This window comes from Vipera berus, assembly GCF_964194415.1.
Source record: "Vipera berus genome assembly, chromosome: 3".
NCBI classification, from domain to species: domain Eukaryota; kingdom Metazoa; phylum Chordata; class Lepidosauria; order Squamata; family Viperidae; genus Vipera; species Vipera berus.
Genome location: NC_138204.1, coordinates 163,414,050 through 163,429,905, shown reverse-complemented (window position 1 = coordinate 163,429,905; position 15,856 = coordinate 163,414,050). Strand labels below are relative to the sequence as shown.

General features: G+C 36.4%; 1 protein-coding gene across 2 annotated transcripts in view; it reads left to right on the top strand.

Moving 5' to 3' along the window:
* LDLRAD4 (low density lipoprotein receptor class A domain containing 4) overlaps positions 1-15,856 on the top strand; it is a 294,973-nt gene that overhangs the window by 253,676 nt on the left and 25,441 nt on the right. The gene's annotated exons all lie outside the window — the stretch shown is intronic.

Below are 15,856 nucleotides of genomic sequence, written 5' to 3'. Positions count from 1 at the left end.
GACGGGCCATATTGCTATGGATGATCTTTTTCCTGTCAGTTTGAAGAGCTGCCCCAGATCAAGCGGAAAGGCTGCCACCCTTCTGCGTTCAAGTGGGGGTCCTCTCCTTACTCATTGCCCCTACAGGGTGACTTTTGACCCTTTCCAGGGTCCCCCAGCAGGATAAAATCAGATGCTGGAGACGGAGCTCGTGTCCATGCGTCCGCCAATGCCGCGATGGCAAACCAGAAGTCGCTGGTTTTCTACTACTTGTTTTAATCACTTTATCACACTATAATTCACATAATAGTTACACAAATAAGTTTTGTGCAACCTAACATACCTACTTATCACACTAATCAAGGTAAAACTAGTCCCAGATTCTCTTAACTGGGCTTCTAAATGCTAATTGAATTTATGGACAAGAAGATTGGGTGAATGCCTGCATTTTTATATATTTGAGAGTGCTTTGAGGACTCCAACTACTTTTTGTAGAGCTGCTCTTCTGCTGTACTTCAAGATCTTGGGGATTTAAGAGATTCATTTTGCAATGAAATTGGAGGGTTCTTCCATTTTCTACAGCCAAATAAACCACGGAAAGGATTCTGTTTCATGTTTTCTTCCATGATCTTATTTATTTGTGCTACTGTCTTCAGAGAAGAAATAAATGGTGTAGTTCATTATTTCATACAAATATAGAGTTTTTCTATTAATGTCTGCCTGAAAAGAAATAAATAAAAGACCAATAAATAAAATTTACATTTCAAAAATTAGGTTCTGGAAAAATGTACAAATTAGAAAACAAAATATAGACTTGGAGTTCCTTGAACCTTCTATTATGGTGTGAATGCTGTGATGGTGATGGTGGTACATAAATAGTATTACCTTTTCTACTATTAATATTTTAGGTGTCTTCCCCACCAATCAAAAATTTATAAGATCCTTGATATTTAAGCTGTTATTGAATGAGGTTATTGATTCTATCTCTTTCATTTTGGAAAAATAGCATAAGTATAATTTAGTAATTTAGATATCTAGGCTTTTGATTGCATTCATATCATTTTCTAAAGTTTCCTAAATTTTGCTAATTCTTGGGCTCTTTCACTGTTTTCTCCTGAAATGCACATTGATTCTAAATGGTGAAATTGCATTCTTTGGGTGAAACAGTTTGCAAGCTGAAAGCTATCACAGATACAAGTTTATATGGATATTGTATAGATTAGAGGAGACAGGTTTGCAGGTCAGTGTGCAACAGAATTCATAACATTATGGGGAGATGGTGTTTTTTTAATTATCTTTTTGTTTACATTATTTTTTATGATCCACAAAGTTGCAAATTACATGAATACATGTCCAAACATTATCAGTATTACTCATTGTTTTTCAACCTAAAATTATATTTGCAAAGACTTGCAATAGACACAAGTGGGCCAGTACAACTGATTCAGTGGCTTTGTTAAAGTTTGCCTATAGAAAACAAAGCAACTATGTAAGCCAGACTTTTATTTTTTTAGCTGAAATATATTTGCTTGGGATAGGGTTCATTATATTTTTTTTACTGCTTTGATTCACTTGTTTTTCATTGATAGGCAATTAGAAATGTAAAAGAGCAAAAAATTCATTTTGCTGTTTTTCATTCGTAATTGAGTAGTACCTATGATCATGTGGAGAATGCGTGCAAAGCCCAAGTAAAAGCTTTTACATATTTATCTTCTGGTTTACTGTATGTTATAACTATTTGATCTCTAGAAAGTTTTCTTCCCTATGAGTAATTGAACATTTTCCTTAAGAATGAACAAAATGCCTGCTGTGAACTTCGGTTCCAAGCATTTTGAGCTTTTATGCAGAGCTTGACAGCATTCAAGATTTTCTGCCCATATGGGTTATTAGGTGCTGCTTATCCTTTAGTTCTACTGCCTGGTGAAATATTAGATAACGGAGTAAGAGCTTATCAGAACCTATGTCTGAAGTGACAAATATGGCAGCCTTTCAGCAAAAAGGCTAATGCACACAAGGTCCCCTTTCTGGCTTAGAATAAGAATGAGCTCCAGGCACATCTTGTCCCATTGACAATGGTCAAATGCATACAGTGTGATTTCCATACTATCCAGACAGCCTCAGCACCTAATATGTACCTGTCTAGCCAGCTTTCCTGGAATAGAGAGCTGGAGTTTGTTATTAAGACTAATTTCTAATACATTGCAAACACATCTTTTACTGACATGCTTTATCCCAGAGCATACAATGTAAGCTGCATAAATTTGTTTACCTTTGGTGACAAATAACTGCCACCCACCTTTGTTTTCTATTTTAAATAAGACAGCCTTCTAAAATGCTTTTAGGATTAAATTTTAATTGCTTCAGACAGAAGAAAAAGGAATGCTGACTAGGCAGGTTTATAAGTTACTGACTGAACTCTACATTTTTTCCCTTTCCCCCCTCATTTCTTTTGCTGCCCATTACAATTAGAGGAGCTCAATTTTGATAGTAGGCAACATTTAGCTCAGCACAACTTGCATTGTTATTGATTGGGTGTTGCTGTTTTTTAAATGAGCAGATCAGAATGGATGACTAAATTCACCAACTATGGGATGAAACAGTTGATAAAGAGGGAATCTTATTAGTTTCCTTCAATCATTTTTTTTAAAAAAAATATTTTGAGAACCATAGAGATTAAGAACTTGATTACAGTATACTATATTTTAATCTGATGAAGTTATCTGAAATCCTAACAGTTTATGATACTAGATTATGAATTGTCAAGTGCCCCCCTGAAGTGTTAGGCTATAATTTCCTTATCCATTGGGAATGTCATTTTTAATTTAGGCATACCATATCTAGATAGCAAAAAATCTCTCTATTTACTAAATGGGAGCAAAATGTTAGGCTTTTGAGTATAGTAATTGTCTGGAGTTTTGCAGCCCAAATATGGTATATCTTACGTAAACTATCACAAAACACATACATGGCTTTAGGATATTAAATGAGTTGCCTCTGGTGGGATATGAATTTCTTTACAACATCATTTATATAAGGAATATATATTTATAATGTTGTGAAGGAGAATTTTCCTGTTTAATAGGGATATTGTGTTGTTTGTTGCGGTTTTTCTCTTTAACAGGGCAATACTTTAAAGCAGGGGTGTCAAACTGCCGGCCCGCAGGCCGGATGCGTCACGAAGAAACCATGCCCACCCCATTGCTGGCAATGGGGAAAAAGTTTCAATACGTTGCACAACGTCACGTGATGTCGCGATTTTGACATGTCTGCTTTAAAGCTATCTCTTTAGAACAAATCTTCAGTTTTTCTTGGATATACAAAATATGGTGAAAATGGCGTATTTCCAGGCAGAAAAGCATACATAATGTTTAGCATTGGCTTAATAGTAGTATTGTACTACCAAGTGATGTATTGAAAACAGAAGATATTGGGGCCTATTTCTGTTTTTGAAATAAAATAAGTCAACCCAATGGTCTGTTAAATATAGTAGTAAAATAGTGTAGTTGTGCCACAACAATTAAGAAACTACTAACAATAAGGTTGAGATTAACCATGTTAATACCTGAAAACTTTGCTCCTCATCAAATCCAAACAATTCATTCAATTCTTCTGAAACCAGATGCAGATTTAGGAGGATAGAAGCATTATCATTTCTGAGTTTGGGGAAGCTATATCAGTTTTAAGACAGGTTAATTTTTACTAGGGAACTTACTGAGGTGACATTAATTAAACTTTCTCTTTTTCATGTCATTAAATTGCTTAAACTGTTCAAGTTAAGTTTTCTTTTTCCAGTGTATTAGGGAAAGGTTGAAGTGGGAGCCAGAGAAGGCAGGTATCTAAAACACAGACAATTTCTCAGCTGCAAGGCCATCTAACACCATACTGAGGACGTGCTAAGGAAAAGCAGATGACAGAAACAAGTTTAAAGAGTGGCAGGCATAAGAATCTTTTGCCTCACCTCACTTTGGCAGTGGCAATCAGCTATTTTGTATGACTTCATTCATCTCTGCAGTAAAGATTGTACTGTAGGCATACTGCTATAGCTCGGGGGATGGGCAACTATGGTGACTTTATGACCTGTGGACTTCGACTCCCAGAATTCCTGAGATAGACATGCTGGCTCAGAAATTCTGGGAGTTGAAGTCCACAGGTCGTAAAGTTGCTATAGTTGCCCACCCCTGCTATACATATACAGTAGATAGCTGAACTATTATATATGAGGGAGGCTTCTGTCTAGTTCATCCAAGGAGCTGTGCTAAATGCAAAGTGTCAAAAAATTGTCATTTACTGCTGAATCGAGTAAAGAAGCCTTGACAATTAGCATTTAAAATTCCTATTTTTATATAAATAATATGTAGTTGAATATCACAGTGTCTGTTTGATTGCAATTAAAAGAATAGGAATCATCCCCACAATAAAAATGTTCAAGAAAATAACTTGTTATATTGCACATGTTTCATTGAGAGTGATTTAGAGTGGGCATCGCTTTATTTTTCTCATCATGCCATGTTTTATAGTCCTATAGGGAAAACTTCTGCAAGTAATGTCTGCTTCCCAAGACAAATACTTTCAGGTTAATTTGCTGGCAGAAAATTTAGGCGTACTATGCTTGAAGGTACAGTCAGAATACCTGTGAGAAAAATTGATTTAATCTGTTTGTAGACAATAAATGCTGGGATAGATCTTTTAATGTGTCAATGGATTGGTTTGGTTTGGTTTGGATTTTTTTTGTCAGTTTGTATTTTTCTCTACAGTAGTACATATTTAAAAGGCAACATTCTAGACTAGGGGAAATTGTAATTTTCAGCTTTCAACTAATGTACTAGTACAGTTTGGATATTAGTGTTTAACAACAGCAATGTCCCTTTGACATTTTAATTGATTCCTAGAAGGCTTCCCTGAGTTTATCTTTTAAATTCTAGGTGGTTTGATTTAATAAATAGAAAATTGGATTGTTGCAAAGCATCAGCCTCAAACATAACCTTATTTGCAGAAGGTGTCATAAAACTCACTGATTTACATTTTTTTTATCAGTAAGTGGTGGCTGCAGTACATTATCCTCTTGCTCAGAAGACATGATGCTTTCTCTTCAAACTCATCCCTTTTCTTGCATCTGAGGAACCTAAATCCCATTTCTTAAATCATTGGTACTAATAATGTTGTGATGGCATTAGTAGGAGTTTGCAGATCAGCTTTTGTTTATTCTTTTATGTATATAAGTGAACGACAATGTGTAGGAGTGAGTGTCCATAGATGGATGTATGGGAGTATTTGTGTGATGGGTTTGTGGAAAATTGGCTCAGTGAAAAGAGAACAAAGCTCCATGAGTGAAGTTCTGCTCACAATGTTCTGACTGGTGAAAAAAATGGCCAGTTATGTTTATGTTATTCAGCCTTTTGGAATAGAGTTCCTGAGAGCAAGTGGATTGAAAGGTGGAATTGGTGAATTCTGCCAACAGAAGTGCTTTGCTAGATGAGAAGCCTTCCATGGTTTGAAAAGTCATTCCATTCACAGAAGGCCCCCTTTGGATCTAAGCGATGATTCATACATTTGGGGCAAGAAGGCTAACAGTAGGCAAATGTAGTCATAGTCATGTACATGCCCTTTCTTTTCTAAGGAAGCTCTCCATTATCTTCCAAAACAAAAGAGAGAGCAAATCTCATAATCTTTGTTGTTGTTAGCTGCGAAGTCGTGTCCGACCCATCGCGACCCTATGGACAACATTCCTCCAGGCCTTCCTGTCTTCTACCATCTTCTGGAGTCCATTTAAGCTCACGCCTACTGCTTCAGTGACTCCATCCAGCCACCTCATTCTCTGTCGTCCCCTTCTTCTATTGCCCTCGATCTTTCCCAGCATTAGGCTCTTCTCCAGTGAGTCCTTCCTTCTCATTAGGTGGCCAAAGTATTTGAGTTTTAGCTTCAGGATCTGGCCTTCTAAAGAGCAGTCAGGATTGATCTCCTCTAGGACTGACCGGTTTGATCGCCTTGCAGTCCAAGGGACTCGCAGGAGTCTTCTCCAGCACCATAGTTCAAAGGCCTCAATTCTTTGGCGCTCAGCCTTTCTTATGGTCCAACTTTCACTGCCATACATTGCAACTGGGAAGACCATAGCCTTGACTATACGCACTTTTGTTGACAGGGTGATGTCTCTGCTTTTTAGTGTGCTGTCTAGATTTGCCATGGCTTTCCTCCCCAGGAGCAAGCGTCTTTTAATTTCTTGGCTACAGTCCCCATCTGCAGTCATCTTGGAGCCCAGGAAAACAAAATCTGTCACTACCTCCATTTCTTCCCCATCTATTTGCCAGGAATTGAGAGGGCCAGTTGCCATGATCTTGGTTTTCTTAATGTTAAGTTTCAACCCAAGTTTTGCACTCTCCTTCTTCACCCGCAACAAGAGGCTCTTTAGTTCTTCTTCACTTTCTGCCATTAGAGTGGTATCATCTGCGTATCTTAGGTTGTTGATATTTCTTCCGGCAATCTTAATTCCAACTTTTGATTCATCTAGCCCTGCCTTTCTCATGATGTGCTCTGCATATAAGTTAAATAGGCAGGGCGACAGTATACAGCCTTGCCGGACTCCTTTCCCAATTTTGAACCAATCAGTGGTTCCGTGTCCAGTTCTCACTGTTGCTTCTTGACCCGCATATAGGTTTCTCAAGAGACAAATAAGATGGTCTTTAATCTTTAAGAAGAAGAAATGAATCCCATAATTGGAAAACACCAGATGCTGTAGATGTAATGAAAACAAGAAGGTCTGGTTCTGGATCAAAGACCATATGGGCTTCATATAAAAAACAGATACATACAGTAGATATCAATATTGTAAAAAACTCACAAGGAACTTCATCTTCCCTCCCTCCCCTTTTTCAGAGTCTACAATATAATCAAGATATACTAGAAATGTTTGCTGTTTTCTGCTAAACGTATAACCTACTGGTAAATTTCATCTTTTTAGAAAAAGTGGACAAGGGATTGGAACTGTGGGGGGTCTAGTGATCCATAGGCAGTTTTTGTTAAAGAGGAATAGAGTGCTATTGTTGAATGTAGAGGCGGGGGGTTGGGTTTTTTTTACACTGTGCTCTGTTTGGCCTATGCCAACTGCTGAAGTTAAGAACTTAAAACTTTTTTTCTTGAAGATTTATTTAGCCTGGCACAAAATCCTTCTTCTTATTAAGGATTAGAAGCTCGCCAGGTTTAAATTCTTTTAACTTTAGTCATGTGATTAGAATAGATTGCTCTAAACAGGAGATGGAATTTTTATTCTCCCAGTAAGTGAAACCAGTGGAAAATGTTTCTCATAAAGTCTTCAGAAATATTTTTACATAGAAGCTAGATTTGGGAAAGTATAGTCTTAAATGTTATGAGTGTGAAGAATAGGTTATTAATGAGGTCTGATTCTGACCTTATCAAGTTGTTATTTCAGAAGGTTGTTGGACTAATATTGCTCATTGAGTAGGCCCCAAAAGATGCAGAGCAACATTATAAGAAGAATTTGTCATATCAAAGTTCCAGTATCAAGTTTCAATTCCCATATTTTGGTGGAGGTACAGAGAGGATTATATTCTTGCTTTTGAAACACAGAATGGCATTGGTATTGTAGCTATTCTGGGTCCTCTTATTTAAAAACACAGATGTAGCTTGCTATCAACTGTAAGTGGCAACAAGATCTGGCCATTAATAGGTTATTTCTTCACCTTGGCTATTTACAACCTCCACAGTTTATGTTCTCCCTGCAGGCTTTCTGAAATGCAGACTGTTAACAGGGCATAGTCTTGCTTCAATCCTCTTTACACATAGTCCTTGACTTACAACCATTCATCTAGCAACCATTTAAAGTTACAATGGCACTGGAAAAAAGTGATTTATGACCAGGCCTCACATTAATGACCCTTGCAGCAGCCCCATGGTCACATTATTACAATCTGCGATCTTCCCAGCCAGCTTCTGATAATTTAACAATCTTGTGATTCACTTAACAACCATGGCAGAAAAGGTCATAAAGTCAGATGTGACTCACTTGACAACCATCTTGTTGAACAACAGAAATTCTGGTCCCAGTTGTGATCATAAGTTGAGGATTTATTTGTATTACAGGATTCAGTTTATGCTTATTTCTATGTCTAGCTTTTCACTCATTGCAGATTTTTTTTTCTTCTTCCCTGGGCAACTTACTTGTTTCTATCCTATACTCAGGACCATTTAATTTTATACTGTTTATATATATTCCAGTAATTAGGTTATTTCTATTTTATCCATCAAAAAATAATTCAGTTTTTCCCAGTCTGTACATAAAGATGTAGAGAATTAACAAAGTTGTCTGATGTCACTGGAATTTGAGAAAACATATTCTGCTAAATGAATAGCATATTTATCGCTTCTCGTGCCCACATTTTCACTGACATTTCAAGATTGCTATATGAAAATATTTCATAATATTTCATAACAACAACCCTATGAAATAGGTTGGGATGAAGGACAGTGTAAGTAACACAGAGTTACCCTCCGTGGAAATTTGGGCATCCCTGATTCAAGTTTAAAACCAAGTTTAAACTCACCACAGTACTGGGCTGTATAAAGTAAATAATGACTGTAAATAAATAAACTTCTTCTCAGGGTGCCGCCGGTCAAAGAATGCCGGCGGATGACACCCAGGGGGAGGGCCTTCTCTGTGGGGGCGCCTGCCCTCTGGAACCAGCTGCCTTAGGACTGCCCCCGACCTTCGATCATTCCTCCGAGACCTGAAGACCTGGGTCTTTGAGCTTTCCGGCTCAGGCTGAGTTTTAATTGGGTTTTAACTGGGGTTTTACATGTTGCAGGGACTTAGTTTAATCTTTTTTAAATTGGTCTTAATTTTTGTATTAATGTTTTAAAAATTATACCCTGTAAACCGCCCTGAGTCCTTCGGGAAAGGGCGGTATATAAATTCAATAAATTAAATTAAATTAAATTAAACTTTATTTCAATTACTCTAAGCTGGAAAGACTGTTTAATATTTGAGTAATATTAATGCATGCCATATTTAATTAATTACATTCATAATTTTTAATACTTTGAAGCTTTTGTTAACAGCAGTGGAACTGGCACAAAAATGTTTGTCTCTCTCAGCCAGACACACTATGAAACCCAAAGCAAGATTATGAAGTATTGCACAGACAGACATATGGCATTCTTGCTTCTCCTTTGTGGTTGGAATCAACACTCAGGGGTGGCTCAGAGCTGTCTGCAATAACTGTGCATACTTTCTGTGAGTCAGGAAGCGTCTGTTGTGTGGCTTTAGCTGGCTCACAGTACCATGAAATGTCTAGTTTCTAACTGTGGCAAAGTTCAGCAGAGTTTTAAAAACAGCAGGTGTTTTCCACTTTCCTATCAAGACAAGGTAGCTTCAGTAGAAGGTGGTTTGAAACGAGTGAGTCAATTTGGTTTTTTAAAAAACAGTAATAAAAACCCTAAAAGCCCCTTTAACCCTGCCTTTAGAAGCCTTGTTGACATAGTTAATATACTGAGTCTAGACAGAAGGATCCTTCTAAAATACTTGTTTGTTGCGGTAAGTGGACTTGGCAAATCGCTGTTATCCAAGCAACTTCTGATCTAATAAATGTCACTGTAGGAAAACTGATAGCACTGCATTACTATCTAGCGCAGATATTTTTTTGTTTTTAAATATGCAATTACTTAGATACAAAAGACACATGTGCAGCTAAGACCTGTTTTGGCCTTTTCTGAATTCTGTTTAAGGTTAAATTAGGGGATTTTTTTTAAACAAATAATGATGGGACAGAGAACATTAAAATTAATCATTTTATCATGAGCAATGATAGGTGTTAGCATCAAGTGACTACTGTTTGAGGAAAATTACAAAATCCGATCTTCCAATCTTACAGTGTCATTGTGATATTTCTATTTAGAACAAGCCATCTTAGAAGCACATACTTATCTATAGTTCCTTAGTACTCTACATCCTGTTTCTCTTTCACCATCTCTGCCAGATGACTTGCTAACAATTCAGTTTAGGCAAGTGAATATTTTACCTCTTATGAACTACAGCACTAACCCCCAAAGGGACTAATTTTAGAAGAAAAGTGAATACTCCTTTTGTAAGTAAAATGTTGTTAATGGTTTGTTTAGTGATATATATTTCAACAACATGGCTTTTAGTTTTTATGAATAAAATACCGTAGTTGCATTGCAGAGATGCTGGAATGGTGGCACCCCTGCTAATTCTGTCATTGTTATTCACTTTTAGCTGTGATATTTCTATGGAAAGATAATAAATGAGGTGCTGTCTCAGATTTTTAATGCAGATCTCTAATACATTTTTTTTGGTTACTGCTTGAATGAAAAGAAAAGAATGAGGATGGAGTCTTCTTTTGGTCATTAATGGAAGTAAATCCTAAACATTATCACTTCTTAAATAGGAATAGAGGATTTGTGCTCTATTTAATATTCAGTCATGATCAACTGTGCTGTACATCAAATAAAGTACAAAAATGCTTGCATAAAATACATTGCCAACATCTTGAAATGCTTCTTTACTAAGTCTAGTTTTTATTTAAATGGTAAAGTCTGTGTGCTGAATATGCAAATAAACATTGCTGATGGGTTTATATGAATTAATATTTTTCTGTAAATTAAATGACAATACATTGAAAACTGTGTCAGTTTGAATGCTGATATTAGAGTCCTTAAAAGTTGCTGCACAGACAACCACATGATCTATATACAGATATCACCAGGAAAATTCTGAAATATAGAAGCATCGTTTTGATAAGTCTCAGCAGCCATTGAGAATTGCAATGAAGTTTTGCAGAACTAATTACAACCACAGTGTTTTATAAAGATTGTCACCCTGGAAGACTGTGAGTTATAATTCTCCTTTAAGCCATAAAACCTGAATGGGTGACTTTGGCCAGTCACTTTCTCTCACCTCCAAGGGCTGGAAGAAAACAGAGGCAGGACCATTATTGTACAAAATGAAGGTGGGCTATAAATCTTATTTTCATCTGTGTGACAAATATAGTAAAATGTGTGGGTTGGCATTTTTCCCCTTCTTGTTCTTTGCATTGTGGAATAGCTCAGAGTATCCTCTCACTTATATTTTAACGTGCTATAGTTCAGACATAGGCTTAATACTACAGAAGAACTGGCTGGAGATCAAAGAGCTAGTATAAGGCACACCTGGCTGTTCAGTTCCTCTGTCTTAAGGCATGCTGCTCCACAAGTTGACACACATCCATACTCCAGATGAACCCACATCACAGAAATATAAAAAAGGAGTGCTATGTACTAAAGGCACCTGCTCAATTAACAGTTTTATTTCCAGTCTTTTTTGTTGACTGGCTTGGCATGTGTGGTTTTTTCCTATTACTTCATAAGGAAGTCTGGCATAGCCAAAGATATTAGCTCATCTCACCAAGTAGCCATAATGCAAAGAAATGTGATTCCTGTAAAAGGAGGAAATCATCTGGGCCATTCTGATTAAGGATTATAAAGAAAGCAAATGGATGACTGAATTAGCCAGTAATTGAACTGAATGAAAGTAACTCTTAATTAATGTTTAACATTACAGTTGCCTATACAGAATTTTGACTCTTGCCCAATCTGGCATTTAGGGATTGTCTCACATGAAAAAACCTGAATCAATTATCACAAGCCAGGCTACAGATTCCCATTTTTCTCTACATTATGCTGTGTTAATCTGCAGTGAGAAATGCCTTAGTCATATTTTAATCTGTTTATTACATTTCTGTCACACCCTTCCTCTGAGGAAATCAAAAACATATGGAGAGGTGATCCCTGGTGTGAGAAACAATTACTGTACGAATCGATATGTCTCAGGCCTTAGGTCCTACATTAAGGGCACTAAAATAAATGCAAAAGGCATTTATTTAAAATAAAAAAGTATAAGTGTATTATTTTGTATTCCAGAAATGGAGTATGAAACTATCACAAACTTTAAAACATAATACATTGTCTACCTCCCATTACATCAGTCATGTTGTGGACCCCTTCAGCTAAAGGATTCTGACTGGAAGGGTCCAGGAAAAGAGCCTTTGTCTCCAGGGCCCTTGTCTTCGCCCTGGAGGTGAGGCGGACCCTCCACTCTCCTGGCCTTCTGGAAAGGTGTAAAAACTCTGTGGTCTTGCTCATAGAACCACAGAGCCATGGGCTGCTTAGCACCCTCTCCCTACTTTTTAAATCAGCTTTCACTCTGATTGTTAATTCATCCGTGCCTTTTAAATTTTATATGCTGCTTCTATGGTTTGATATTTTATCTGCCCAGAATCCCTCTGCCAGGGAGATAAGCAGTTTTAAAATTTGATCAACAAATAAAATAAATAAAAGACAAGCTTTGTTTAAAGAAATAAGGTGATATTCTACACTTCTACAGGAAACATTTACAAAACACGATTCCCTAAAGATGCCAACTTTAATTTAATTTAATTTAATAATTTAATTTGTATACCACCTTATTTGCCAGTTAACAATAACTTTCTAATCATGATGAGAAAAGCCTACTTGTTCGGTGGGTGAAATATGTGCCTCTCACAAAATATTCTAGAAAAATCTTGCTTATCAGAAACTTTGCTTTCTTTGAATTATACAGTATACAGCTTCCTTGACTTGTATTGCTTACATAAATCTAAACTGGGTTTCAGTTGTTTTAACTATAATGCCTCAAGAATCTTGTTTTTGTATTTATTTATGCTCTTTTCTCAATTGTGGAGGGAGGAAAAGAAATCAAAAGGGGAAAAAAGGATTTATTTATTTTCTGTTAGAATGAAATCCTGATTTTAGTCATAAATTGAAGATTAAAAAGTTAATACTTCCTCAAACCAACTTTGAAAAAGTAGATCAGCTTGACTCTAATAATTGCATCCATGCAGTTTTTCTTGATTGTATTATGGAAATGCTGTTTGCCATTGTCTTCTTCTGCTACCTTGTTTTAACTTCCCATCCGTCCAGTAGCCCTAGAATTTCCCATCCAAGTATTAACCAATCCTTCTACGTTTCTGAAATCAACCAAGTCCACTAAGTGCTATCCCTATGGAAGGCATCATAGATAAAAGACAGATTGCTAAATTAATCACAAAAAGCAAAAAGGCACTTTGATCCATGGCATTAGGTTAATGGTAGGCATTTACCTCCTCATTTCAGTTCTTGTGAATTAAGCTTCAGGGTCCATTTTATATTTTAAAAATAGGTCTCTCTTATTCCTCCTTTAGCTTGTTCTGCAGTCTAGAATTTAAAATCTGATATTTTTTCTAGGAAATATCCCTCTAATGTTTGATATTGTGTAATTCTTCTGTTCTTTTACTGATACTGTGTTTTCTTCATGAAGAATGTCGGTATGCATATGCAGTGATGTAGCATCTAAGGCCACAAATTTGTCGTTGACTTTTTTCTATTAAATTGATAATTTTTAATTAATGAGGGTATAAAGAAATGTTTTTAAAAATAATCCACATATTGAGATTACAGCTTCAAAACTGAATTTTACCCATTATGATGTAAGTAGGTGGTCCTTTGTTATCTTGGGGAACACACAAAACATTGACAAATGAACACTAGATTTATAGAGCAAGGCTTTTCCACAAGAAAATATATTCTGTGTTGCAGCCTTGTTTCAAAAGCACTGAAATCTCTTATTTTTTATTTGGAGAGTTGGATGTTTTGGCATGTTATCTGGGGAGATAGTTGTGTGGCAATTATCTAATAGATGTGTGATAACTTTTCCTCATTTATCTAAAAATGTTTTAGTTAGAAAGGAGAATTCAAGCTAGTGCCTTAGGAAAATCATGCTTTGTAACAAGTATTTTTTTAATACAGTATATACTGTTTCTTCAGTAAGGTAGTTCTCGACTTACAACCACAATTGAGCCCAAAATTTCTGTTGTTAAGTGAGACATTTGTTAAGTGTTTTGCCTCATTTTACAACCTTGCCACAGTTGTTAAGTGAATCACAGCAGTTGTTAACTTAGTAACATGGTCGTTAATTGAATTTGGCTTCCCCATTGACTTTGCTTGTCAGGAGGTCGCAAAGGTTAATCACATAACACTGCAACCACCATAAATATGAACCAGTTGCCAAGCATCTGAATTTTGATCATATGACCATTTCAATGTTGTTATAAGTTTGAACAGTCACTAAACAAACTATTGTAAGTAGAGGACTGTACAATAGTACAAAATATTCATGTTGGGGAGGCAAGACTTCTCTTAACAAACAGTGAATAGAAAATGTATAACTGTGTTGTAGCTTCAGGCCCATGACAGGAATCTAAAATATTCTCAGTATGTTTTCACAATTCTAATAGCATATTTAGATGCAGACTGTTTGTATGTATTTATTTTAAACAAATCTTTTATGTAAACATTTAACATATACTGCCTTTGGTAAAGAATTTAGCACATGTAATCTTTGAGATTAAACACTAACACTTCTCAGATGGATTGCTTCTCCATCTGTCTTTGACTGTTTGTGTCCACTCTCTTCGTTTTGTTGTTCCAAGGACATAGGCTGTCATACATAACCTTCCAAGGAAATCAGGCTGACAAAATGTGTTGTACAGATTTTCTTTTTTCTGAGTAATTCCAATCCACATATATATCATCATGATTGTGAAGTTTGAAAATAGATAAGGTGTGTATGCTTAGTATTCTCATTTGCACAGTTAGAACTTTCAGTACAAATTTACACATTAAATTTTACTAAAACTTGATCTTCCATGTCCATGTGGATACATCTCAATCTTAATCTTAAAACAGCTTTTGAAAGGGTGGGGTTCATTCTTTCTGCAAAGCATAATGGTCTCAGCCAGATGAGGCATTTCATGGAAGTATATAGCCTGTGGGTGGATCCATGTGGATGGTGTGGATCAAGTATAGCTGTGTTTATCTATGAAATGAGATTTTAAGTCAAGCCTTGGGAAGATTTTTTTTAAAAAAATTATGTTAGTTTTCGAAGTAGGTATTAATAATATCATTTTTAAAGAGACTTTAATGCTGAATTAATATAGATGCCTAAACACCTGACTTTCATTTTAAATCCTCCATCCAAACTTATTTCTTCTGGCTTCTGTTTCTAATCTTCAAGCTGGTGCCATCTGTTTACTTGCTCACACCTAATCACATTAAAACTAAAATATTATTTGAAATGATAAAAAGAGGAACAGTCACATTTCTTTACTGTTTAAAATGCTCCTCAACTGTAATGTGTTTGCAAGACACAGGACCCCTCGAGATATTCCTTGGCACCTGCCTAGGCCTCTTACTACACACCATTAAACATTATAAATTTTGAAAAGCAAAAAAATATTCTTATAACCTCATCTGTCTTCCATTTCCCCTGGCCATGAGAAAGAAGAGAAAAGACAAGATAAGACACTGGTAGAATGAGTTCTGTTTCCCTACAACTGCCAAAACTTTTTCTCATGTGATGTCTACAGATTTAAAGACCAGCTGATGGAAATTAATGTCCAGAATGATCAAGTGGAAAGTAGGAGAAATGTATATATAGTAGATAGGGGTGTGTGTGAGTGAGTGAGTGAGTGTGAGACAGACAGAATAGGAGAAAGTTGTTCTTTCAGGGCTCACCTTGGCTCAGATTCATGGACGAGTATGGGACATGAGCCGGTGTGACTGGATTCACCCATCACACGGTCTTCATATCCTGGATTTCCTTCCTGCCATGGGGTAATTCCTTGGTAGTTCCTGATGACACCACTTATAGTATTTTCCAGAGAGCACCTCATCTGACATCTTCCTTCTAACTCTAAATGTTAGCTCTTTGAGGAAAGCCCAATCAGGAAAGAGACAGTGCAAGGATTATAGGAATTCTACCCTAACAGAACCTTGAAGGCCTGCCCATTTCCCTGGG